We start from the raw sequence: 23,707 nt of genomic DNA on the forward strand, positions 1-23,707 counted from the left end.
ATCCCAAAGATGTTCCCAGAATTCATCTTTTTATAGACTAACCGGAGGCTGGAAAATCAGATGTTGCTTCTCACAGACTCTGTTTGATAACTTGTTTGGTGGATAATTGCATTAATCATTAAAGTTAAGAGCCTGAGGGTGGAAGAAGCAAGAATGTACTCATTCCTTATGTGGACCATGATACAGTGGGAGCCTGGAGAGAAATGGAGAGAAATGTAGAAGAGATGCCACTCACATCCCCTCCTTAGGGAACTTGCCTCCCCTCCCCTCTCTGTCCACAGCTATTTGGACAAGGGATGGAGAGTATAGTTCCAGCCCTCACATCTCAAAGCAGTAAAGTCATGACAGGGCTCTGCCGTTTGGATTATCAAGAGTTTGAACAGAGACACTGGTTAAGAGTCTACCTTGCAAACATGATCAGGGAGGCTATGTTGGGCCAGGCTTGAAGCCCCTGGTGTACACCCAAGCAAAAAGAGCCAGACGAGGCGCCTTGGACCCAACACTCCATTTCACCAGGCCCTGACTCTGTGCCGTGGTCAAATTTCAGAAAGGGTACTTCATTTAAAAGGTAGCTAAAATGTCATGGGAATGAAGAGGATTAGCAAGTCACATGCCTGTATTTAAACAAGACAGAAAAAAAATAACAAAAAAAGTAATGGCATTCATTTATGATAAATGCTGGGGCATGCAGCAAGGAACCAATGAAGATTTTTGTGGAAATTCTGGAGGGACTTTCTGGGCTGGTTCAAGGTCTTTACAGACTGATGATGCTGGTGTCTTATGTTTAGTAAGTCTGTGTGAAAAATAAATTGCCTGAGGTAAAAGTCAATGTCCTACGAATGGTGGAAAATGGAGGTAAAAAAGGACTCATCGGCAAGATTAAAATTGAGAAGATAAAGGAAGTGGTGAGGAAGGAACAGAGGTAAAGTTATGATCCAAGCTTGTCGCCTGTGGTATTTAGTTTGGCTGCTCTCTGGGTTGGTGAAAAAAAGGATTTCGATGGGGGGAGGGTGACAGAGTTGTCTATGACCATGTTACCCATGTACAGCTTTGTAAGGCAAGTGCATAATTGGGCTGTGCCTATCTGGAAACTGTATTTCTCCTTGAGAGAGGAGGGACTCATGGGAAATCTGGCTTGTTGTCACAATATCAATGTAAAACCCCATATGCTGCACTCCCACACTTGAGAGTATATATCTTCACATTTCAAGGTTTCCCAGAGACCTCCACTATGTGGTTATGTTTTTACTGTTTTTGCAGGTAGAGCTTCAGAGGTCCTCCTCTTATACCCATAAGGTCCTAGAATCCTGAGTTGTACTTGCGCTTCCTTTTCCTTAATCTTTTTTCCAAGTATTATATCATTTTTCATTTTTGCTTCTCTTTCTACCAACTTCTTCCTTGCTTTTTAGAAAATTTCCTTTTCAATTTTTTCCATTTTTTAAAAATAGCTGGTCCTCTGAAACCTGCATCAAGGGAGAAAAAAGGTAATGTTCTCCTTTTCCAAGTATTTATGTTGCTTGCTTTTTGGCACAATCATCACACCATTGTGGTATTTCAGGCCCACCACACCTTAGAGCAATAATGTGAAAAATTTAAAAGAACTGTAACCTTGGGGCTATTTGCAAAGTGTTCATTCTGTAAATACAAAGTTTAGTGAGTTTGAATGTCAGCTTATCTCACATTCCCATTTGTTGTTCATTTAAATGATAAATATACTCCGTTTGTTGCTCTAATCTTGTACAGGCTGAACTTAGGATCTGCCTAGACATTTCTGGTCCTTTTCCAAGTCTACACGATATCCAGTGATTGCCTTCTCGCAGCTCTTCACTATGATCCAAGGTTCTTTATTCGCCAAATTGTATATTATGTGGGGAAATTGGTGGTTTTCTTTTTGGCTACTTCTTTACTTTCATAAATAAAAAATAAGTTATGCAATACTCTTTGGCAGTAGGTAATCAAATCTATCCAACCTTTCTTTAATCAAAAGCTCAGTGAGGGCCTTTCTTGGGCTAGGCACTGTGCTTGATCCTGGGGGTGCATTGATGACAATCATAGAAACAACGAAAACAATGCACCTCCTCTCATGGTACTCATAGTCTAGCACATATATCATAGAGAGAGGTAACTGTAGGGCTAAAGTGCAGCCCCTAGGGGCCCAGTTTAACACTAATCTCAAGAAAAGACTGCATCAGGGGTGCCTGGGTGGCTCAGTCAGTTAAGCATCTGCCTTCAGCTCAGATCATGATCCCAGGTCCTGGGATTGAGCCACCCATTGGTCTCCCTGCTCAGTGGGGAGTCTCTTCTCCCTTTCCCTCTGCCCACCCCCCAACTAATGCTCTCTCACCCCCAAATTAAAAAAAAAAGGACTGCATTATTCAGAGACTTACATAGAAAATATTTTATTACATCCTTCTGAGTGCAGCACAAAGCAGACATTCCCCCCCAGCATTTTCCTAATGAGAATTCTCCATATATTTCAGTAGAGTAGCTATCAAGCTGCCCTTTCCTATTGTTCTATTTCACCATTTACTATGAAAGGTCTCATTTGTCAGGAGTTCTTACAGAGCTTGTGGATGTAGTCAAGCATCTAACTTGTCCCTAGGAGGGCATCTTGGCTGTAGAGAGAATAGAGCACTAGGATTCATCCTGAATAAGAGTGGCCAGGACTTGAAAAAGAGATTTTTAATTTTTAGAGGGAAAAAGACTATGTTCTGTAAGTGTAAAACATGTATTCTCTTTTGGATAATATATTTGCTCATTTGGGCCACTAGGTTAAAGGAGGGCAGGAGGCTTATGTATATATTTTTCACCAGCAATTTTTCATACAGCCCAAAATCATGCCAGGTTTTGTGCAGCATTTGAAAGAAATGTAATGCCTGACATTATACAAATGAAAGGTGTCATTATTATAAGCAGTGCTATTGCTCCAGCCTTGGTTTACGGATGGCCTTTTGCTGAGGGTAATGGCTGGCTCTGTATGTTCAAGCACTTACTAGAACCTGGAATCCTAGAGTGTTATAGCTTAGCCTCCATGACCTGTTTGAACACTCCCATTCCGTTACTTCTTGGGGAAGCTTACCAATATACACAACAAGCCTAATGCTTCTACCATGTGACAGTCTTTGGGTCTTTGAAGGTAGCTACTCTGTAAATCAAAAACCCTTATTCTCTTTAAGAATTCCTTATATACTGGGGTGCCTGGGTGGCTCAGTCGGTTGGGCGTCTGCCTTCGGCTTAGGTCATGATCCCAGGGTCCTGGGATCAAGTCCTACATTAGGCTCCCTGCTCAGCAAGGAGTCTGCTTCTCCCTCTCCCTCCTCACCCCTGCTCGTGCTCTCTCTCTCTCTCTCTCAAGTAAATAAATAAAATCTTAAAAAAAAAAAAGAATTCCTTATATGCTACCCTGGTTGCCTACTTTGTGTTCCAAGTCTTACATTTCTTCCTTTGTAATCTCTCTTAAGTTGTTCCCTTTTCTCTTTTCTATCACCTTTACTTGCATGTCTATGAAAACTACCTCTCCATAGACATGATCTGATGGTTGAAATTTTGGAAAATGCAACATCAGACTCATTTTTATGATTGTCTTTTGGAAGACATGGGAATAAAGCAATGGACATAATCACTGCCAATCATCCTGGCACATGATTCAACATGACGTCTAGTTTTAACTCCGCCTGCAATTGCAAAAAAGACCGGGGCTAACACTTTTGGGCCCAGGAAAATAGTGTACCTCCTTCAAGTCTGAGAACAGAGAGAATTCTAGGCAGACTCAATTACTTGAGTCCCCAGCTTACATATCAATTGACTCCTTCATTCCCTTGCCTAAGTACTTGTTATAGAAACACTTTCAGATTCCTTAGGATCTCTTCCCCCCTTCAAAAACCATTGCTCAAAGTATAGAATCTAAACTTCTGAGCTGCCTTTCAAGCACTAATATGTACCAGCTAAATGAGTCTATTTCTTGCCTGTCCTACCCCAAAGAAAGAGCTCTGTGCTTTCCTGCTTTTCCTCTTTGGTTACAGTTGTTTCCCCTATCTGATATGCCTTACTTCTCCTTGCCTTGCCCAAACCAACAATTCTCAACTGTGATCACCTAACTCAGTCACCCATGAAACAAGAAGAAGAAGGAGAAGGAGAAGGAGAAGGAGAAGGAGAAGGAGAAGGAGAAAGAAGAAGAAGAGGAAGAAGAGGAAGAGGAAGAAAGGAAAGGGAAAAAAAGAAAAGGGGGGGGGACGAGGAGGGAGAATTCAGCAACTAGACCCCACCCCAGATGTACATATCGCAACTCTGGGGCTAGAGTCTAGCGCATCTATTTCTTTAAAATGCATTGAGAATAAAAATTAAATAAATAAATAAAATTTAAATTAAAATTAAATGCATTTAGAACCACTGGCCTGCCTAATCTGCTAATGCTCAATTCAACATCCCACCTCTTCCGGGAAGCCTTCCCTGACCCTGCCAGGGAAGCAAGTCCTTCCTGCTTGCTATTTTCAGTACACTCACTGGCACCTAACACTTTAGCCTTATTTGGCCCTAAGTTAGCTCAGAAGCTCTTTGACACGGAAGCCCTCTAACTTTCTATTCTCTGGCCACTAGCGTGGGGCCTTGCCCACAGTGATCTTCGTAAATATTGACCAATTATTTGCCCCAGGCTGGAGGGGCAGGTGTAACTGAAAATAGATCTGGAGCACGAGATGGAAGAAATCCAATGCTGGGAATCCAAGGCAGGACGTGGGGGGCAACAGTGAGTTTGCTAGCACTTCATATTCCCAAGCAAAGGTAAGCTGTGTGACCACAGGAACTCACTCCAGTCCAGGTGAGCCAAGGGTAGGGTCTGAGCGTGACAGTCTGTGATGAGGCAGCATTTCAGGGGCTTGGGGAAACAGCTTTCAACAGGAGAGAGGCTACCCTCTGGCCCAGGCAGAGAAGTTGACTCTTCAGGGTGCAAGGGTATTAAAGGAGAGATACCAGACTGGGCTAGGGGGCTGGAAGTGCAGTGAAATACCAGAAAGGAACTCTTCCAAGATGGAGTTGGGAGAGGAATTGAGAGATTGGAGGCAGAGGAAGCAGGCCTGCTTAGGAAGACAGATAAACTTCTTGAGCCATGTTTTCATCGCTCTTGAATTACTTGAGTCCCTGGCTTATGTATTAATTGACTCCTTCATTCCCTTGCCTAATTCCCAAAGTAGGTAGGCACTTGAAAATGGCCGAGGGTCTGTGTTGGGTTGCAGTAAAGGACGCAAACGGAGGGACCAACTGCCAGGGACCCTGTCTGCTGAGAACCCGGTGATCTCCCACCCGAGGACTAGCCTGGGGCAGCCAGCCAGGCGGGAGCCTTTGAAAAGTCCCCCAAAGAAAACCCTACAAAAGAGCCTTCTGTTTGGGAACTGCCCGGGGTGCCTGTTTCATCACAAACCCTCCCATTTCTGTGATTCCATTCTGTGATTTCTGTGATAGATATTTTCTAAACAGAGGAACGAGATCTTACAGATAACACATTTATTGAAACATTCCCACCCTACCACAGCTGAAAAAGTCCTCTACCGGAACACTGGATTAGAAACAAATTAAGAAAACAGTCTGCAGGCCTCGGGGTGTCCCTCTCCCTTGATGGGTGGGTCTCGGGGTAGTCAAGACTCCTGAGGCCTCACCACCACTCAGTGACCTGGGGGCAGGAAGAAGAAAATTACCCAAACGCCAGCCCCCGTGCCTCTCTTCTTCCCCTGAAAACCCTCGGTCCCCAAACTTCTCCCCTCAGTTTGCTAAACACCTGCTCTGTGGTGTTGGGGGTGGCGACTTACAACAGGAGCCTGAGACCCAACCACCATTTCCTGTGTGCCCACTGGGAGCAGGCCCTGTAGCAGCTCAGCCTTGAGCTCATTCAAATGCCCAATCAGACAACCCTGTGAGATTGGTGTTATAAGACTGATTTAGAGGGCAGAAAAACAAAGCCCTGGCAGAAGTTGAACAAGGTGTCCCCTGAGATTTGGGGGCTGCCACCCCGGGGCTGTCTGATTCTAGTTAATCATAATGGTAACAACTAACATGTATTAAACATTTAATACCTGTCAAGCATCGTTTCTTCTATTTTTATTGAGATGTAATTGACACATAACATTGTGTAACTTTAAGGTATATAGTGTGTTGATTTGTACATTTATATATTGCAATATGATTAGCTAACACTGCTATCAGTGTCACATAATTATTGTGTGTGTGTGTGTGTGTGTGTGTGTGTGTGTGTGTGTGTGTTGGGAACAATTAAGGTCTGGTCTTTTAGCCATATTGAAATCTATACTATAGAATTGTTCTCTGTAACCACTCTGCCGAGCATTAGATCTCCAGGGCTTCTTTATACAAAAGGCAAGTTTGTACCTTTACACATCTCCCTGACTCCCCCAACCCCTAAGCATTGTGATAAGCACCCTACATATACCCACTGACAGCCATCCTATGAGGTTGGAGCTACTATTATCATTTTTCTCCTTTTATTTATGAGAAAACTGAAGTACAAAGAGATTAAATAATTTGTCTCAGGTCACACTGTTATGTGTTATGGCTGGGTTTCGACCTAGACAAGTGGTCTAGGTGCTTCCCCTGGGAGTCCTAGTGTCTTCTCAACTTGGCCGCCCTTGGCTTTCTTAGGTACCATTAAACAGCAACATAGGGCAATTGGTATGGTAGAAAACTAAGGTTTTCAAAAACTGATTATTGACATATTTGGGGTTCTTAATAGAGCTGTAAGGAAACCATGAGGATTCTCTAGTAGAGTGTGCACTCCTGGTTGATCACTAGCAAGCACACAAACGGGCCTTGCTTAGAAGGAGGGGATTTAAAATTGGAGCAGACAGAATTTTTACTAACATGAGGAAATGCTTAGGTCATGGTGGTTAAGTGGGGAAAAAAAGCTACAAGGCTATCTACAGCATGATCTCAGTGTTATAAAAAGATGCATAAAAATGATGAAATCAATGACCTTACAGTTTTTCGAAGATTTTTCTATCTTTTTTTTTTTTTTAAGTCAAGCAACAAGAAAGAAAAATCTTTCTACTGGTGTACGTTTTTTCTAATTCGGTATAATTCCACAAAGGGATTGTGAGGACCTACTGTGCCCATGGCTCAACGACACAGGTACCTCCGCCTTGCCTGGGGAAGCCTGCCTTTTGGTGCGGGCTGGCTGGGCTGTGGAGTCTCCTGTCCACCACCACCCCGGGCCAGGGAAAACAGCCTGAACTCTGCCTGGCGGTGCAAACTTTTGAAGCAAGTGGAGGTATGTTGTGCACGTCCTTCCAGTACCTTCCTGTGCCCTGCTCCTACCACCGAGCCAAAGTCCTGGCATATACAAGGGAGCTTAAAATTTGTAGATGAAAAGTATACCTCTCCCTTTCCCTCAGTGTAAAATGTTCCTTAAAGCCGAACAACTCTATTGCTAATCATTAACTCATAACCTTGAACATAATCTTTAGCCTTTTCCACATTGTCTTTATCAGAATTAAATCAGGGTTATATACATACAAAGAAAAAAGACTTACCACCCTTCAGTTTCACCCTTCCATTTTTTTTTTTTTTACTTTTGCATGCTAAACCAATGGATTTCAATATAACAGAACATGAAAAGCTAATTGATTTGGCTTCAGATTCCACATCGCAACTAACCTCTAAAAATCTACCATTTGTTGGATTTTGGTGTCATATCAAAGGAGAATGAATATCCACTATTATCTAGAAAGGCTCTTACAATCTCCTTTTTCCAGCTTCATATCTCCGGGAGGATAGTTTTCCTTCGTATACTTCAACCAAACTACATTGTAACAGCTTGAGTGAAGAAGTAGATAGAAGCACCCAACTCTTTTTCATTAAGTCACATGTAAGAGATTTGCAAAAAATATAAAACAATGTTGCTTTTCTCACTAGTTATTTTTTGGTGTTAGAAAACATGTTTTTTATTGAGATAAAATTCCTGTAACCAAAACTCACCATTTTATCTATTTTAAAGTTTACAGTTCTCTGGCTTCCAGTACGTTTACCAGGTTGTGCAACCACCACCACTATCTAATTTCTGAACATTTTCATCACCCCAAAAAAGAAATCCCATACCCATTAGCAATCACTCACCCTTCCCCCTCCTGCAGCCCCTGGTGACCACTCATCCACCTTCTGTCTCTATAGATTCACCTGTTCTGGATATCTCATATAAATGGACTCATATGCGTTCTTTTGTGTCTGGCTTCTTTCACTTAGCTGAATGTTTTCGGCATTTATCTATATTGCAGCATGTATCAGTAGTTCATTCCTTTTTATGACTTAATATTATGCTCTATGAATATACTCGTTAGCTTGGACATTTGGTTTGTCTTGACTTATTGACTGATGAATAAACCTGCCATAAACATTCATGTACAAGTTTTTGTTTGGGCACCTGTTTTCAGTTCTCTTAGGCATATATGTAGGAGTGGAATTGGGTGGGTCATGTTTTCACCCTATGTTTAACTTTTTAAGAAACTGCCCAACTGTTTTCCCAAGCAGCTGCATCATTTTACATTCCCGCCAGCAATGCAGGAGGGTTCCAGTTTCTCCATATCCTTGGCAGCACTGGTTCTTTTCCCTTGGTGGTGTTGTTGTTGTTTATAGCCATCCTACTGGGTCAAGTGGTATATCTTTATGGTTTTTATTTGCATTTCCCTAATGACTAATGATACTGAATATCTTTTTATGTGCTTATTGGCCATTTGTATTTCTTCTTTGGAGAAAGCTTTATTCAGATCCTTTGCCCATTTTTATTTGGGTTGCCTTTTTGTTATTTAGTTATAAGAACTATTTATATGTTTTGGATACTAAAGCTTTATCAAATCTATGCTTCACAAATATTTTCTCCCATTCTGTGGGTTGTCTTTTTACTTTCCTCATAGTGTACTTTGATGCACAAAAGTTGTAAATTTTGATAAAGTGTGATTTATCTTTTGCTTGTTTCTTGTGGGTGCCGTAGCTAATAATCCATTACCAAAATCAAAGTTCATGAAGATTTGTTCCCATGTTTTGTTCTAAGAGTTTTATAGTTTCAGTTCTCCCGTTAGGTCTCTGATCCATTCTGAGTTGTTTTATATAGCGTGAGGTAAGTGTTCAACTTACAATTACGCTTGAGAGGTTCCTATAAATTGGTCATGAGATATGATCATTAGACACTTGGTCTCTGCTGGAACTTCCCGCTCAGCAAATGATTCCATCATGACTTCGCCTTCATGTGGGATATAGTCCCACATAAGTTCTCTCAAGATATAAATAAGGGGCACATCGGTGGCTCAGTCAGTTAAGTGTCCGACTCTTGATTTTGGCTGAGGCCATGATCTCAGGGTTGTGAGATCGAGCCCTATGCCAGGCTCCATGCTGGATGTGGAGCCTGCTTAAGATTCTCTCTCTCTCCCTCTCCCTCTGCCCCTCCCCTCCACTCTAAAAAAAAAATATATATATATATATATATATATAACACAGAACCTAGTAATGAATCTTCTAAAAGCATTTTCTTACCATCAAACTTCCATATAGAAAGTTTGGTTAGGCTACTTTATTAGAAAAATGGCCTACAGTGAAATCCTGGGCTTGCTTAGGGCTTGGACAGTGTATGCCAAAATAGAACCAACGTTTAGTTGTCCCACTCCACCGCTACCTGGAATGGCCTGAGATAACAACTGAACCACCATGGCTGCAGTTTGGACTTTGTAAGATGTCATAAACTATTGTTAATAATTTCCATGAAGATTAGGGAGACTTGGGTTTTAAAAAGTATAATAAAACTATGCATTTATTAAAATTCAATTAATGCATATAAACAAGCATTATTAAATGGTTTTATTTTATAGTGTTGAAAAATGAGAGAAATTAATACATTTTCTCAAGGTAGCTCCTTGAAGAACACAGTAAATGCACAATCTCTTACATTAAAATGCTGGCATTGCTACCTTCAGGCATTGGCAAGTTTCCTTCACTTACAATGTCACGAGTATGGAAGTTTTGGGAAGCGTTCTGGGCTGAGAGAAAGAGAATCTATGCTTCTGGACCACAGCCAGTTTCAGACAAAGGATAAGAAAGGTTTAACAGTTTGTTTTCTAAGTTTGAAATGTTTCTCCTGAATTCCTTTTGTGTTATCAGTAAACATGGTAGTTGCTTTTTCTTTTGAGGTCTCTGAGGTTAAAATGCGCTTTGAATGATTGTTTACTTTTGAACAGGCATATCATATTGTCTTTCATCCTATGCTGGAATGGCTACTTTGTACCAGGTCAAAGAAAGTTCAGGTTTCTAAGGGAACTTTGCACTGACAGAGTCTCACATTAGAAGACATAGACATTGTTTCTGATGTGGCTTTATTGAGTACTTTTTCATGTTAATTTTCATCCCATCAGCAATCAATAAATGCATTATGAGTTGCACTGAAACTTTATTTTGCCTTGAGAATCAATAATTCCATTAGGATTTGAGGGCCTTATCTGGTTTACAAAGTTATGGAAGCTTCTGAAGTAGTATTGTGTATAAGTACAAAAGAACAGCTCAAAACAAGGGGACATTTCCTTTAGTTATGAAGTTGTTGAACTAATTAATGAGGTGATGCCATCAGGAATACTGGTTTAGACAAGTGGTGCATTTCACATGTCCCCATAATAAATGACGATGATATTTGATCCAACTTGATTTGATCCCCCCCCCAACTTGGATAAATGTCTACAGTCTCCCAGCCTCCGTCAGAACCTGGTGGTGAAGTGCCCTGGGGGAATCTTTCCTACAGCCTGTTAAGTATTTTTCATTTGGCTGGAAAGCATTCAGTATAGTGAGATGTATCAGGACTATCTAGCTGTTGGTCGAGTCTGGCTGACTGAGATAGAGGTTGGTGTCTTCCACTGCCTGAAGGCCTGCCCTTGGCTTGGGTACCAAGGAAGGTATAAGTGGGCCCAACTCCACAATCTGGTGGCAAAGGGAAGGATTTGACACTGCCCTTTAAGGTTTTCAGGAGGGAAGCTCCCATTTTGCATAGCCAGGGCCCAAGGCCCTGTGAACTCTGTAGGAGTGCTGACCATACTGATTTCATCTTTGGCCCTCCATGTTGTTTGTATTCATTTGATGACTTCACTTAGGGCTGCGTGTTCTGGAAATTAATATACATACCTTAGACATGCCCATTAAGGTCAGGATGGGGGGAGGCTTGCTTTGGCCTTCCGTGAGTTTGCTAAAGGTAACATGGTCTTGCCCCTTCTGACATGCAGGTAGTGCTACAAAATCTAATTAAAGGCTGGCTGTCAATCAGGTGCCTGCAAACTCTCTGATCTCACGACAGTGCCCTTCTGTGTGTCCTCTCACTCTGTAAAATCCGGACTAAGGTCCAGACTTTTTGGAGAATAACTATGCAGCGGCCATGGCTTGTCCTCTGCTGGATCTGCCCACCTGCCCCTGTACACCCCCCACCTGCTGCCAAGACACACGCCTCAGTAATTTACCCTGAATAAAATTCTGTGTCTACTGAATGGAGTCACCTGATTTGTTTTCCGGTTTCAAAGAGCCTTCTCAGCTCGGGGGCTACTTTACTCTTCCTCCGCCACCTTCTAACACACTCATGTTAGCGGTACATCCCATTTTCCATGCCTCCCCTGGAATCTCGTCTCTCATCCCATGTTTTCTGCCTTTGTGGCTGACACAACCAGTCATGTACCACCCAGCCTGGAAAGCTGGAAGTCATCCTTGACTTGTTTGCCTTCACTGACCACCCAGTTGGTGCTGTAAGCCTGATACCATGACTGATGTAGGTCCTCATCCCCACTCTCCTGGAAGATAGGTCTCTCCATTTTTGGTCTTGTTCTCATCTAGTCACTCTTCTCCCATAGCAGTCAGAGCAGCCTAAAACAAGACTGGGCCATCCTGGGATTGAAAACCTTCATTGGCTTCCTGGGGACCTCAGGATGAAATTCTTAATGGGATTCATAGGATTGTTGGGCTTCCCACTGACATCCACCCTCTCTCCCCCAGTCAATTTCTTCTCATCTTTCACTTTTCCTCTCTGTGTGTTCTTTAGCCATGCACTTGCTGGTGCTTCGGGGCCCTTGTGCATGCAGTCTCCTTTGTCTGAGTGGCCTGCCTTCTACCTTTCATCTCGTGGACTCCTACTCACTCCTGAAAACAATGTCATCACCCCCAGAAAAACTCCTGTAACACCCTTCTCCTCCTCCCACTGGTTTTCAATGCTGATGAGCCTCTTTGACACCTGCTCTTTAGCACAGCACTTTTCCCTAGACCCTTCTCTGGCACTCCAAAAGTGTGGTTGCCTATAGAAGGCTAGACATTCAAACTTTATATCCCCAGGCTTAGCATGATGCTCAGCACTGTGTATTAGGTGAACACTATGCATTCCAGCTATTTATTTAATTGTGATCCCACTGGCAAGCATAATATGCACTGATCTTCATCGAAATGCATCCATTCACTATATTTTAAGCTCTTTGAAGATAGAGTCCATGCTTAGTCATCCTTGGATCCCCCTTACACACAGTAAGCAAATGTTTACCAAAATTAAAAATGGTTGATAGTACAACCATTTCTCCTATCATTTTTTTCTTAACTTCTGTTTATAAACTGAAATATATTTCACATACCATAAAACTCACTCATTTCAAGTGTATATTTCAGTAGTTGTTCATATATTCACAGAACTGTGCAACCACAGTCTAATTTTAGGACATTTTTGCTGCCCCCAAAAGAAATCCATACCCATTAGCAGTCACTCCTCACTTCCCCCTACCCCCACTCTCCACCCCAGCCCTAGGCAACCATGAATCTATTTTCTGTCTCTATAGATTTGCATATTTTAGAGATTTCATATAAATGGAATCATACAATATGTGCTCTTTTGTAACTGGCTTCTTATTCTTAGCATAACGTTTTCAAAGTTCATCCATGTTATAACATGTACTTCATTCATTTTTATTGCTGAATAGTATAATAAATGTACATAGTATATGTGTATATATATATATATATATATATATATATACACACACCACTTTTTGTGTATCCATTCATCAGTTGATAGATATTTGGGTTTCCACTTTTTTGGCTACTATGAATAATCCTGCTTGAACATTGTGTATAGGTTTTTGTGTAGACATTGTTTGTATTTCTCTTCTGTATATATCAAGAAAGGAATTTCTGGGTCATATGGTAGTTCCATATTCACCTTTTGAGGAGTATCACACTGTTTCTCAAAGTGGCTGCCTATTTACAATCCTACCAGCTGTGTATGAAGGCTTCAATTTCTCTACATCCTTAACGACACTTGCTATTTTCTGTCTTCTTTATTTTAGTCATACTGGTATGTATAGTGTTGTTTTCATTTGTATTTTCTCTCTCTCTCTCTCTCTTTTTTTTTTTTTTTTGAGAGAGAGAGCAAGCAAGAGAGAGAGAGAGCACGCATGCAAGGCACAGTAGGGGCAGAAGGAGAGAGAGAATCCCAAGCAGGCTCCAGGCTCAGTGCGGGACTCAATCTCATGACTCTGAGATTGCGACCTCGGCCAAAACCAAGAGTCCCAAGCTTAACAGACTGAGCCACCAAGGCGCCCCTCATTTACATTCTTGTAATTACTAATGATGGTGAGCATCTTTTCAGGTGCCAATTAGCCATTTGTATGTATTCTTTGGGAAAATATCTATTCAGATCCTTTGGCATTTTGGGTTGTCTTTTTATTATTGCCTTGTAAGAATTCTTTATATATTCTGAATATAGGTCCCTTATCAGACACATGTTTTGCAAATATTTAATCATAATTTAATATTTTAATTTTGTATTTTTCCCCCACTTTCTTTTTTAAAAGATTTTTTAAGGGACACCACCCTCTCCCTCTGCCTGCCACTCCCCCTGCTTGTGTGCTTGCTCTCTCTCTCAGGCAAATAAATAAAATCTTTAAAAAAAGATTTTTAGAAAAATTTATTTATTTGAGAGAGAGAGAGAGAGAGATCATGAGCAGGGTCGAAGGGTAGAGGGAGAAGCAGACTTCCCACTGAGCAGGGAGCCCGATGTGGGACTTGATCCCAGGACCCTGGCGTCATGACCTGAGCCGAAGGCAGACGCTTAACAGACTGAGCCACCCAGGTGCCCTCCCACTTTCTTGATGGTGTCCTCTTGTCACAAAAAAGTTTTTAGTTTTAATGAAATATACTTTATATATTTTTTCTTTTATTAATTGTAATTTTGGTGTCATATCTAAGAAATTATTGACTAACTCAAGGTCATGAAGATTTACTCCTCTGTGATTTTCTAGGAGTTTTATAGTTTTAGCTCTTATATTTAGATCTTAATCCATTTTGAGCAATCTGTTTTTGTATGGGGTAGGGGTTCATATTAATTCTTTTCCATGTGTTTATCCAGTTGTCCCAGCACCGTTTGTTGAAAAGACTATTCTTTCTCCACTGAAATGTCTTAGCACCCTTGTTGAAAATCAGTTGACAATAAATGTGAGTTTATTCTGGATTTTGCATTTTATTCCCTTGATCTATATTTCTAGCCTTATGCCAGTACCACAGAGTTTTGATTCTTATGTCATTTTTTTAAGACTTTATTTATTTATTTGACAGAGAGAGACACAGCGAGAGAGGGAGCACAAGCAGGGGGAGTGGGAGAGGGAGAAGCAGGCTTCCTGCAGAGCAGGGAGCCCGATGCGGGGCTCGATCCCAGGACCGTGGGATCATGACCTGAGCCGAAGGTAGACACTTAACAACTGAGCCACCCAGGTGCCCCTCTTACGTCATTTTTTAAAAACAGTATAGGAAAGCTGTGTAATTGGCAAACTGGGGAGACTGGTCTCCTTAAACTGGGAGAAAATTCTTTTTTCAGGAATGGATGTTAAGGGGAGGGAATACACATCTATTGGGCATCTATTGTGTGTTAGGCATTATAGTAGACACCTTCACATACACTGTAATAGTAATCAAGAAAAGTCATAATAACCTCATACAATAGGTAGCATTATCCTTGCTTAAAAGCAAGAAAAGTAGGGGTGCCTGGCTGGCTCAGTGGGTAAAACATGTGACTCTTGATCTTGGGGTCATGAGTTTGAGGACCACAGTGGGCGTGGAGCCTACTTTAAGTAAAATTTTTAAAGAAATGTTTAAAAAGCAAGAAAAGTAAAGTTTAGGTAACTTGCCCATGAGCTTTTTGTAACTAATGGTGGAAGAAGTGGTATTTATACACAGTCCCTAGGAATCCAAAGCCCATGATATTTTTCATAACAAGGAGCTTTTATTACTACGGGTTTAGTGAACACAAAATGCAACTGAAGGCAGTGGAGGGACTTGAGCTCATTAATACCAAACATTTTTCTTGTGACACTCTAGAAAATTAAAGAGACGCTTATAACTATTTTAAGACTGTTGTCTAAAAGCAGTGTTTCACAAGATATTTAAAGAAATCATTCTTCAACTATAAAAACTATGGTTTTTATGGTTCATTTTAATTATTTTAATTTCACAGCTTCTGTTATTCTCATTTATATGACCTCAAAAGTCATTGAACATTATTTTGTATAATTAGCATAGCACAATGCCATTCTGTTGGAAGAAAAGCCAGAACGAATCTCAGTTGTGTGGATTGGCCTTGTCTTTAATTTCTGTTTTCAGTAAAAACCTTCTCAAGGTTGTTTTGAAATTAACACAGTTCATAATTGTCAAACGAGTTCTATGTGAAATAATAGAATGTTTAGAACTGAGAAAGATATGTGAAGTCAATGAAGAAATGGCATTTTGTGGGGCATAATTCATTTAATACAAAGCTCCTTTATTTTTCTTTTCTTAATGGAGGACACGGAGAGTATCTTCTGGGTCTCAGAATCTAGATAGAAGTTCAATTTAGATAATGCAGTTTCAGTCATGACAGAAACATGGTCTAGACAATTCTGTCATCTCTTGTGAACTTTTTACCCTCTCTACTCTGCAGGGCACGAGTCTACTGCTTTTTCTCAGTGAAGACGCTGCACCCATATGTTTAGAATGCCCAGTGGCTCTTATGTAAGGATTCCCATGATTCAATTCCTCTTAGAAGTTAATGCCAGGAAAAAGTTTGTCTAACTTGAAGAACAACTATGATTCTTTTACCAGACCATGAGAACTGTATTATTCACTGTATGTCATTCTTGCCTTGGCTCTGAGAAGCCCAGAGCTAAATTTAATGCTCAACTATTGTAAATCCAGACTCTGGTAAGAGAACTTCTTGCCGCCTTTATTTTTTTTAATTTAATTTAATTTATCTATTTGTCAGGGAGAGACACAGAGAGAGAGCACAAGCAGGGAGAGCAGCAGGCAGAGGGAGAGACTGGCTCCCAGGGGAGCAAGGATCCCGATGCGGGATTCAATCCCAGGACCCCAGGACCATGACCTGAGCCGAAGGCAGACACTTAACCAACTGAGCCACCCAGGCGTCCCTATTATTTTTAATAACAAGTCCAGGGCCGTATGGAAATAGGCAGAATACATATTATGATCAATAATACTTAATAATTATATTATCAGTAGAAAATAATGTATCTTCTAACTCTAGCACTATGTGAGAATAGGGTGCCCAACAATTCCTGGTTTTATAGATTTATGTGTTGTACTTCTTGTTTTCAGAAGACAATTAAAAAAGAATAAAAGATAAAGTTCCTTAAAGGCAAGATTTTCAGATTGGAGATTGGGTTTTTCATTCTGGACCAGATTTGGGACAAGTATCCTCTTCATAATGCAAAAAACAGCAGTGGTTTCCTCAAATTCTCATCTCAGCATTGCTATTGAATCGCACTGAGTACTTCCCAAATTTTATTGTAGCTACTAATGAGGGTAATAGTAAACTCTTACCCCTTAGAGGTTATGAGAATAACACATAATTCATAATAGAAAAGATAAAGCACAAGTCAGGGACCAGATGCACAGTATTGTTGTTAGAAAGGGCTTAAGCAGGCTTTCTTTGGATGGTTTTATGCCTGTCATGAATACTGTAAGATAGCTAATCCCCCAAGCTTCTTTGTATTCTGTACCTCTTCAGAGAAAAGTTTGTAATCTAGGAAAATGTCTGCAGGTAAATACCTGGAATGAATTGAATTTGCCAGTTACGTGTTATTGAGCAGCTAAGAATGTTGTAGAATTTACATGCAACGTATAAAGTAATATCGCAGTAGAACATTCTCACTGTATGGAAATTTCCACCTCACTTCAGGGGTAAGCTCAATTGGATGAGGGCCAGATGGATTTGTTTATGGTAGTGGTGACATAATAGGAGGAAATGAACAGAGCACCTTCTTGAGTTTTGCTGGACTCTCATGGAATCAAGTTTAGGAACCAGAGGCAGTAAAGCAAACTACTTCTTTAGGAGTAAGTAGCAAATTACAACTACTGCTTCATTTACAGAATAAAGGGAGGCCAGAAGGCAGAGACTGTGGCCTGAAGATTAAAGTGGCCAACAACCCTTAGTTTTGCCAGAAGAGAGCAAATGCCCAAAGTTCTGTGTGCTCATTTCTCTCATGACTTAGCCACAGTGTATTTTTAGGGCCATGTTTTCCCTTGGCTCCTGTGTGGACAGTGTCCTTAATAGATGTATGAAAATTAAGGAAGTGTTTTCTACAGATCATTGAGATTTTCTTTATCAGGAGCTCATGGCCTGAGCTCATGGGTCCTACTGCCCTCCTATAATGTGGTTACTGAAAAATCTTACATGCCTATTTGCACTTGTAATATTTGTTCTCACTTGGAGACATTTTGCTATCCTCATTCAACAAATAGCCTGGCACCTTGGTAATGGGATTTCAGGAAAAATAGGGAATTTTTTTTTTTTTTAGTGTTTAAGACCATCATTTTCACCCTTGAGTTAAAAACTGTGAATTGGAAGCAGAAAGTGAAATATGACATGGTTAAACCCATTGGATACTGTGGCCAGGTCACTGCTGTAGCCGAAAAGACTGCTTCTGTCCCATGTGGATCAGAGCACTGATTTTAATTGCCCAGAGCCCTTTTTAATTGGGAAAGCTCCTCAAGTCTTTGTGCTCAAAACTGCCTTTTCTCCATCCATGTTTGTCAAGGAAAGTGGATTCTTGGAGTTTCAGATGACTTCTTTGTATGATTAGATTCATGGATAAAAAGGCAGAATGATAATTTTTAAGAGACTGATTTTTCCCAGGACCTCAAGTTGGTGCAGTGCAATTTTGCTGGTTTCCTTGAAGAAATTCTCCACTTAAGTCATTTCATTTTTAATGTGATCTTCAAAAGACATTGATTTCTAAATGTGTGTCTAGCCCTGGAATTCTATGATCACAGTTTAGGAAATATCAATCTCTAAGAAGGAGGGGGGGTGCATTTGAGAGGGTAGTTTTTATGAAGATGAACAGGCAAATTTAAAGTTAATCTATATTCAGTATGCTGACAATCATGAAAATATATCAAATGTGTCTCTTGTAAATGCATATTTTATTTGCATTCCAAGCAGATTCACACTCAGAATAGGATACACAGCGTTCGCCCATGAAAAATATCTAGCCCTGCTGATGCAAGTTATACTAGGTGGGGTATAATGTTCAGAGAAATGAGTGATTTGCACAGGCAAGTAAATTCAGAATCACAACACTGTAGCCGGGCACCACTGTAATTTTACCTTGTGACCTATCTAGTGGCTCATATTTTCTTCCAAGGCCTCCTGTCATTTGACCAAACTCTTCAAGTACCCTTTAATTTCTTATAATTTCATCCTCACTCATCCCACATTGTTTCTTGAACATTTGGCTGAAACACATGAAAGAAGCAGCATTCACAGTATCCCAAAGTTCCTGTTATTATTCTTTCTCTAGCTACATTTCCAGAAAGCTTAGAAGTACTTTCTTCTTGAACTACACCTTTTAGCATCTCTCTCTTTCTCTATTCTCCCTCCCCTTCCCGTCCTTAATTTTTTGCTTCCTATCAAGTGTAGTTTTCCTACTCTTCAGATCCAAATGATCCTATCTGAGGAACTTGCTTTAATTTTAGCCCAAATAGCAACAAACCGTTCTGAGAAAACCTTAGTTTTAGATTTCTCAGGTGATTCTCCTGTGAATTCAATAACACAAGGCATAAAATGGGTGTAAACTGCTTTACACGTCAGATGTTCTGAAAGACACAGCAACATAAGGCATCAGATGAGGCACTAATTTAAATCACATCCATAAGAAATATGTAATACCATCCTGTGATGCCAAGTTCAGGTACCTATGGTCCACAAGGGTGGACATTTTTGTGCTCCTTTTTATTCACTGATGCATCTGCAGTGCCCGAAACAGTTCCTGGCATATAGTAAGTGCCCAATCCATGTGTGGAATGAAGTACAGTCTACTTTCTAAGCTTAGAATTAAGTACAGCTTATTCTATTACTGGCCTGTTTCTGTAATGAGAATATAGCTAACACAAATGAACTCACTGTATAGGGAAAGGGTATTCATAAAATCGGGTGGTTTTGTTTGTTCACAAGCAACTGTCCCAAGCACTTTAGTATTTTCACCACCAAGTAACAGCAGTTCCAAGCAAAACACAGCAGCCTGCTTCTTGTGGAGAATACACAGTGCTGTGCCTGATGCCCATTCACCCTATGTTCTTTCTCTTGGATTCGTTTGGCCATGGGTTCTAACTTGGAAGGGTTTATTGTGAGGAGAGAATTCACCTCTTGTACATTTTGTGCTTATCTTCCGAACTCAACAGCCTCCAACAACTCTCCTTCCAGTCCCTTCATCAGTGACCGCCATCCTTTCTTAAAGGTAAAAGTCCTGTATTTATATTTACTGTAATATTTATTAGGAATTTAACATGGCTTATAAACTCTGCTAGTATGTTTTTTGGAATGGTTACTGTTTTTGTTAGTGTTTTAGTTGCAATGTTACATAGATTTGGAGTCGTTTGGGGGCACCTGGGTGGCTCAATCGGTTGAGGGTGTGACTGGTGGTTTTGGCTGAGGTCATGATCTCAGGGTGGTGAAACTGAGCCCCAGGTCTGGCTCCAAGATCAGCGGGGAGTCTGCTTGCGATTCTCCTTGAGAGTCTCCTCCTCTGCCTCTCCCCCACTAGTGCAGAGTACTCTCTCTCTCTAAAATAAATAAATAAATCTTAAAAAAAAAAAAAAAGATTTGGAATCCTTTGTTGCTAACCCTATTTCCCCCATAAGCCTTGTTATTTCTAGTGTATGATTTCACAAAATGGGAAGAACACATACATCCTTTTATAGAAGAAACGTTGTACTACAAGCTTCTTTTCAATGAAGATGTAAGTAGGATTTGGCTGTGGGAGAAGATAAAAGAGAGCATTTCAGTTCTGGCAAAAGAGCATCAGCAACTCCCAAGTGGATACAGTATGGAAGCTTCTGGGAGGAGGGGAGGAGTCCTGGCTGGCAGGGGAGGCTCTGAGGAGTGGGTAAGTGGGTGGTTTTGAACAGAGTTTTAAATTCAGAATTTTCTGTGGTAAAGTGCCTCCCAGAGCTTTTAGAACAGGAAGTGGCCTGCCCGAGCCGGGTTCTAGAACCATTACCCTCGCATGTGCAGATGGATGCCTGTGCCAGGAATGGGGGAGAGAGCCCTGAAACCATTAAGTCCCCAAACAGCGAGAACCAGGAAGGTGGCACTGGACTTGGAAAGGACGGGACAACTGGAAAGACCTTAAAGTGAAGAATCAATGGGAGTGGCTATGGCAATGGAAGAGGCCGGGAATCGAGTGGTAGGGTCTGTGTTCAGGGAACTGGTGGAAAAAGGTATCCCAGACAAGAGGCAGAGAAGCTGGGGACAGGAGCAGGTCTGACAGGAAGAAAAGACAAGAAGGGTGTGCCTTTTCAGAGTGTCGGCTAAAGTGCCTTAGGAATTCATCCTGAAACCGTATTTTGGACAGAGGAGGATGTTTCAAAACCCCAAGTGTTTCTGAATATTCTCGGTGACTGCTTGCAGTTTTCCCACCTAGAGAATCACAGGGCAAAGAAACTTACGTCTGGAACCTCCTCTCCGTGAGAGGGAGGTGAGGATGGGGGTCCAGGCAGCCCCAACCCACCCTCCCGCTTAGGATTCCCGGGGATCGCGGCACGTTCTCCCGCTCTGGCCCGGGCCTGGGGAACTGCTTCGGGCGCTCCAGGGCCCGCGCTCCGCGGCAGGAGTCCGGCCTATCACCCCCGACTCCAACTTCGCCGCTCCCTGCCTGGGCCGTGAGCATTCTCGGCGCTCCTGAGACACTTTCCCGAAACTGCCCCCCGAAGGTTCCCCGGAGCGGCCCGGGGGTCCTCCTGCAGGATTCCAGGAGGCGCCGCCGCCGCCGCCGCCGGGCGGGCGCAGTGACCCGCTCCCAGGCCCCGGGGCCTTCGCCCCTCCTCCCGGGGATCCCCTTTCGCCAACAGCCTCCCGGGCCCCGCAGGACACTCCCCTCCGGAGGCCGGGCCTCGTCGTCCCGCCACCGCCCCCGTCTCGCCCCCGGCCGCCCCGCCCCGCCCCGCGCGAGGCGCCGGGAGAGCCCCGGGCCCCGACCCCTCCCCCTGAACGCCCGGCCCGGGAGCGGGACGGGGGCGGCGATGGTGACTGGGCAGCGACGCGGGGCCGGGTCCTGGGCAGGGAGGCTCGGCGGCCTCTTTCTTTCTCTGCCCCCGCCCCTCTCCCTCCTCCCTCCTTGCTAGCCCTGCCGGCGGCCGCCGAGGTCGGCGCTCTCGTCTCGTCTCCTCCCCCCACCCGGGGACCCTCTCCTCTCCCCTCCCTCGCCCCCTCCTCTCGCCACCTCCTCCTCCTTCCCGGAGCGGCGAGCTGCGAGCTGCGAGGAGGCGTAGCGGAAAGCCCCGGCGGGGGTAAGGCTGCGAGCTCGGAGCCAGAGACGCGGAGCCGGGGCCGGGTGAGTTGGAGTCGCCGGGCCCCGCGCGCGCTGCGGGAGGGAGAGCCTGCAGCCCCGGCCAGGTGGGGCGGGCGGCCCCGGTGGGGGGCACCCTGCCCGGGCGCCGGCGGAACCGTCGCGGCCGGCGGAGCCCGGGCTGCGTGCGCGGCGGCTGGCGCGGGAACCTGGCTCCCGCGCCCCCGGAGCCCACGGGGAGGGAAGAGGACCGTCCCCGGCACCGGGACGGGTGTCGGATGCTGGGAATGGGAGGGAGCGGCTGCCTCTCCTCTCACCACCGCAGCCGCCGGCAGCAGAAGTGGAAAAATTGTGCCTGGAACGGCAATTTGCTGGGAAGCCAGCGCGAGCCGAGCTCTCCCGCCGCCGCTGGCGGGCTCCGACCGGTGGTTCCCGCGGGCACCGCGGCGCGCGGTTTTGGGCGCAGCCCGGCGCCGAGCTCCGCGCGCTTGGTACCGCGCCTTGGGGGCCGCCCGGTGGTCGCACCCTTGGGGCCTGGTGTGTGGCGTTGGGTCACGCCGGCCACAGACGTCAGCTGCTTTTCAAATCTGGGCTGCATTTTTGTGGGCAGCTCAGTGATTTGGGGTGCGGGCTGGAGGAGGTGGGCGTGGAGTGGGGAAGACCACATCTGGGATGGATGGTTGAGCCCATGGGCTGGGGTAAAGGACTGGGGAAGACTCTGTTTGTGTTTCTGGGTGTTTTTAGGCACAAAGTTTCCCCCCACCCCCTGTTTTCCCTTCCATTCAGCGGTCTAGTGTTCTTTGAGCTGAGAAAAGCAAAAGGATTTTCTTCCATCCCGTTCAACTTTTCTCTTAATCCAGGAGGGTCCTGAGTTTCAGGAGAGTCCGTGAGCTGTTGCAAATGCGAGTAAATGAGAGTAAAGACAAAGTCTTGTCCCCCCCCCCCCTCTTTTCCCCCCCCCCCCCGCCCCCGGGCCATTTCCTGTATTTCCCGTTTTCTCTCCGTGGTTGTGTGCGTACTTGTAGGTTGCCATCCTTGACCCACATGTAAAAGTACAACTTCTGTTTGAAATCGCAAAGTAGCCCCAGTAGACCAGTGTGTGTTTGAGCCAGAGGGAGAAGAGGGGTGAGTGCGAAGGGGAGGGGAGCGGTTAGAGTCTCGTCCCAGAGAGTTAAACCTGAGTAACCAAGTTCGAAGGAACGTTTATCATGGGCCCTTTGCTTTTCCTACACTCACTCGCTTGAGAGCTCCACCCCCAACAGGTTTAAGCGAGGATCGGTGCTAATTTCTTTGGCGTTGCCCTTTCCTGGGTGTTTCTGATTCTTTTCTCCTGGTCTTTTTTAAAAACCGACTTCATTTACAATTTAAGAGATAAGGAACACATGATAGTGGGAAGATTAAATGTTTTAAAGATAGAGGAAAAAAATAAAATTCAAGATCCTCATTTCTTTTTGCTGTCATACTGTGACAGGTTTATTATTAATATGTGTCAGAAATCTGATGCTGATGAAATAGTTGAGGGGTTTGAAGTAATACTGCTATTATGGTATAATAATATTTTTTCTAAGTGGTCACACATAGAGCAGGTAGTGTCTCTGGTTGTGGTTTGCAAAGGGTGCAGCAAACATTTTAGGCCAGGAAAGAAGACATGGTATGTTGCAGGAGATGATAGGGGTGGGGAGGGAGAATCATTTGTCTTTAGAGCAGTCCAATTAGGAAGAATAATTACTCTGCAGATGAACATTCTCAAATGTAATTCGAATCATGGTACATGAACCAGTCATTTGTCTTTAGGAAGGAAAAAGGGTCTTTGTAGATGAGAGCAAAGCAGTGCCTTCTGGAAAAAGGAATGTATACTGTTCATCCATGCAGATGGGCTCACA

General features: G+C 43.3%; 1 protein-coding gene across 11 annotated transcripts in view; it reads left to right on the plus strand.

The window, feature by feature from the left end:
- The first annotated feature begins 21,476 nt into the window (after positions 1–21,476).
- LHFPL2 (LHFPL tetraspan subfamily member 2) overlaps positions 21,477–23,707 on the plus strand; it is a 154,587-nt gene continuing 152,356 nt past the window's right edge. For all 11 annotated transcript variants that reach the window (XR_012382013.1, XR_012382012.1, XM_073905287.1 and 8 more), the window contains exon 1: positions 21,477–21,869. The gene's annotated coding sequence lies outside the window, so the exon portion shown is untranslated. The remainder of the gene's footprint in view (positions 21,870–23,707) is intronic.

Source organism: Callorhinus ursinus, unplaced genomic scaffold, assembly GCF_003265705.2.
Source record: "Callorhinus ursinus isolate GAN/ISIS: 27379988/994484 unplaced genomic scaffold, GSC_fseal_2.0 scaffold23, whole genome shotgun sequence".
Taxonomy (NCBI): domain Eukaryota; kingdom Metazoa; phylum Chordata; class Mammalia; order Carnivora; family Otariidae; genus Callorhinus; species Callorhinus ursinus.